This window comes from Henckelia pumila, chromosome 4 (assembly GCF_033568475.1).
Source record: "Henckelia pumila isolate YLH828 chromosome 4, ASM3356847v2, whole genome shotgun sequence".
NCBI lineage: Eukaryota > Viridiplantae > Streptophyta > Magnoliopsida > Lamiales > Gesneriaceae > Henckelia > Henckelia pumila.
In genome coordinates this window covers 188,160,906-188,165,486 of record NC_133123.1, presented here as the reverse complement: position 1 = coordinate 188,165,486, position 4,581 = coordinate 188,160,906, and positions in this window count along the sequence as shown.

Below are 4,581 nucleotides of genomic sequence, written 5' to 3'. Positions count from 1 at the left end.
ATTGGCTTTGGAACCCTTCTTTCTCTTCTCTCTCGGTTCTTCAGATCATTCTGATTCCATTTATTTTCTTTACACGTTTTATATGGCAAGTTGCAAGGCAAATTGCATTTTGGCCCCTGAACTTTGGCCTAATTGCAATTCAGTCCCTGGACAAGCGATTTAATTCAATTTCAATCCTAAATAATTTAAGAATATTAGAATTCAAGTCTAAACTCTAAATATTCTCCAATTAAAGAGTCTCGGATTAAAATTAAATCATTTCGGACCTTATCGCATTTTAGTCCTTGAACTTCTCAATATTTGCAAATGGGTCCTTGCTCGGATGTCATCCTCAAATTAAATACTTGATATTTATCATCTTGGAATTCACATCTTAAATTCCATAAATATCAATTCAAATATTTTTAATCTTTTAATTTAAGAATTTCGGATATTAAAATCTTAAAATCCGAAAAATCCTCAAATTAAATATTTCTGACCCGAAATTGAAATCTCTAATTTTCATAAATTCTTAAATTCATATTTTTACTTTTATTTGGAATTTAAATCTTAAATCCCGTAATTAAGAACTTAATATTTTCGGGCCTTACAAAAGCTCTGTTAAAATTATACATTCTCCCGAGCGATATAAATAATTAACAGTGTATTCTCTATTGGTGCTATTCAAAATCTCCTCTCCCGAGTGCCAGATTTCAAATAAATATAACAAATAAATTATTGATCAGATAATTGAAAAGACAATCAAATCTAGAAAAAACAATTAATCTAGAAGAAACTCAATTCAATAAAATCAAAAATTCATGAAAGTGTCTACACCAGGTTCCATCCGACCTCTAGACTCTAAAAAATTAGTTCATAATAAAATTCTGAATAAAAAAAAACATGTTTAAAAATCCAAACATATTCAGAATAAAATAAAAGATAAGAAACAAATCTGTCGTCGACGCCGTGTCCGGTCTCTCGAACTCCGTCTTTGTTCTTTAGATAAAAGCACAGAAATCCTTCAAAAATTTCACACAGAAAGTCACGATCTCTGATGTGTGTATTGTGTGTGGCGGCTCTCTTAATCTGATAATGAAATCTCTTTTATATCGTCCCACAAATAAGCAAGAAACATAGCTTAACCTCATAGACTTTTAGACTCCGCAACTCACGTTCACAACATTCTCCCCCAAACTCAATTCAAACATCTATAGATCATGAGGACTTTCAAGGTAACTCGGAATCAACATGAAGGGTATTAAATCGAAAACGCTCACAATGAAATTAGCTCAAGAAAGAATATAGTATGTGCGTGTTTTTATCAAAATTCATATTCATCAAAAATGTCAATCGACAATCCATAAGCTAAACTCTCACAACCCCTCTCCACTAGTATATTAGGCGACTGTGACTCGGTCCATAGGTCTTATTCGGCTTATAATGTAAGGCTGGACTTATGGCTACAAACGAAGGAAAGAATTCAAAGAGGGAGTAAAATATGATCTTATCCCTTAAATCCACTCCTTTTCATTCACATGGCAAACTCTTTTCATTCTTTCAACTCCATTTTTTTTTCTTTTTTCATTTTCAACTCGCCTTTTATTCACAGTTTTCTCTTTTTTTTTTCAAATTTCTTCCTTCCACCCAATCTATTTCTTTCTTTTATTTCTCATCCCCTCCACTACTACACTTCTTTCGATTTTTTCGTTGCACTTCTCAACACACTATCCATTTATTAGCATTCAAATCAAGAGTATAAAAATCAAACATGCAATTACTCCCTAAAGGTAGGAAATAGTGTTTAAGCTGCAGGTAGTAGTTGTAGGACCTTGAAATAATGTCGAATGAGGGTTTATCACACGTTTTCACGCATTCCATTCGTTTTCAATTAGGCTCAAAAGAGATACTAGGGACACAATGTATTAAGGGTGGCTTGAAAGGCTCAATCTAATTCAGAAAAATTGCCTATCTCATTCCTAAGTCACAGTATACCCGTATTGCGCCTCGAGGGATGTTCAAGCTAGTTCTAGATTAATCTCTCTCCACAATAACTCACATGAATTCAACCAGTGCAGAAAAAGAAGAATCACCAACAGTAAACGGTGATTTTGCACAACAAATACTCAGCAAATGCACCTCATGTGCTCATGTATATGTGAAAGCTCAAAGGTCACTTAAGGATATTGCATGAATTAATCAGTAAAGGCCCAAATGATCCAAACAACGCCTCAATCCTATCTATATCTGTCTGTTTCAAACTCAGGATCAAACAAAATTCACAGAGTATATAGGAGTTTGAAGTCCACTTGGTCAAAGTTTCAAAAAAAAATTTCGTAGGGACGCAGATATTCAAGGAGTCAATTTTTTTTTCCAATTAACACAACTAAAAATCATCATCGGCTATATTTCCACTTCTTAATTTTTTTCTCAAAAGTTATGCAACTCTTACAACTCAAGCAAACAAACAAACAAACTAACTCGACACAAAAACAACCACACTGACACTCAAATAAACAAGACAAAACACAATAAAATCCAACAACCTACTGAACTCCCCCCAAACTTAGGTACATACATTGTCCTCAATGATATGACAGTATAAAAAAATAGAAACAGGACATGTACCTCGGGTGATGACCATCAATGGTCACCACCATCACCATTAGGATGTGGATCAGTAGGAGGGTCAGTCGAGCCAAACATCGGAGGCCACTGTGTTCGCAGAGGTAGGAAGCTGGCACCATCAGGAAAGTAGTGCGGGAGAACAGCTGCAGAGAGGTCCATCATATAGTTCATAAAGATGCCAGACGTCTGCTGCATAGCTCGAATCTCCTCTCTTTGCAGCTGCTGCTCCTGTCGTGACAGTCGCACCTCCTCCTCTAGTCTAGTAAATCATTCAGTCGCATAAGGAGCCGACTGATGCTGGGGTGCCTGTGCTCTATGTGCTGCAGCTCTCTCTTCTCTCTGCTGCTGCTGCGCTGGAGTTACCAAGCGGGTGTTGCAGTCAAATGCAATGGCGGCGATGGGCTTCAAAATCTCCTCCGTGGGGCTCCAGTCCACCCCGGCCTCCTCACAAAGGTCACAAATAATAACAGGCAAGGCAAGACCATCACTCGTCTTTCCTTGCACCACGAGCAGAATAGTCTCCTGACAAACTAGTCCCAAATCAATGGACTTTCCCTCCACAATGCAATAGAGCAATAGATCTCGATCCCGTGTAACCTCGTGCTCATGGTCGGTCGGCTTCAGATGAGCGCAAATAAAGTTATACCACAGATTGACCTCATATTTGCAGTTCAATCTTCTTCAACTTTGATGGCATACCATCACGACCATAGCGCCACTCAGCCCTTGGTCGACAGATGCGACGAATAACAGCTTCGTAATCAATGTCACAGTTTTTGAATTCCAGATATTCATTGTGATACACCGAGGGAATCTTAAAAAGAGTATTGATGGAGTGAGAGTCGAATGGGACCATCTTCCCACGCACGAGTCCCTTCAACTGAACATGTTTCACTTTTAGGTTGGCGTAGAACTCTCTAACCAAAGGAACAACTGCATCCTGAGGTTGCTTCGCAAACTCCTGCCATTGTCGGGCAACAATTTCCCGACCAATACTCGTCGTAAAAGCACTTGGCTCAAAACCAACAGATGCATCGAATCCTCGCTCGGCTAGGATGTTCTTCCCAAGCCATTCTTGATAATATGCAGCAGCCTGGGCGTTCCAGAAACGCCTATTAGCTTTGGTAGGAGCGGGAGCAGAAGAAGAAGAAGCACCAAACTTAGTTTTCTTCTTGGGCGCCATCTATCAAACACTTGGGGTGCACTCCTGTAAACGTATTCAAATATGCCAATACACCACTCTTTTCTTCCCTCTAAACTTCAACAATACACACCAATATAACTTCACCACAATCACCAACCAAACAATTCACACATAATATTCCCCCCAAACTTCAACAAAATCCACACTTCACAACTTCACAATATTAATTTCGACTTGAAGAAGAGCTTCAAACCCGGAGATGAAAGCCAACACTTACCCAATATAAGATAGAACTCGATGTCCAACTTTGAAAAGCTCCAAACAATTCCCACGAACGAGATGAGCAACTCGACCCAAATTCATGCGTCTTTGATGGGTTAAGAGAAATTGGGGAAAGAATTTAGTGATAGGGATGTGCGATGTAGTAGACAATTTCTCAAAGAAGGAAACGATTTGGAGAGGAATATTGAGTGAGAGTGGGAGGGTTTTAGGGATTTATGGCTTTAGAATGTAGGATAGATGAGAAAGTGAAGATTGTATCGATCCTTGGATTCTTTAAAAACCCGTCGCGCGGCCGCTCAGTGTAGTGGGGTGCGCGCGCTTGCGCATCGCATAAAGTTTTTGATTCCGAGACGTTGGATCGTGCGGGCGCTCAGTGTAGTGGGGCGCGCGCGCTTGCGCATCGAGTTTCCACGAATTGGTGCCCAGGACTCGCGCCGGCGCTCAGTGTAGTGGCGCGCGCGCGCCTGCTTGACGTCTTTTTATATTTTCCGGAAATGATAAATCGCGCGGGCGCGCGGTTTGGTCGGGAGCCCGCTCCTGGCCTTCAC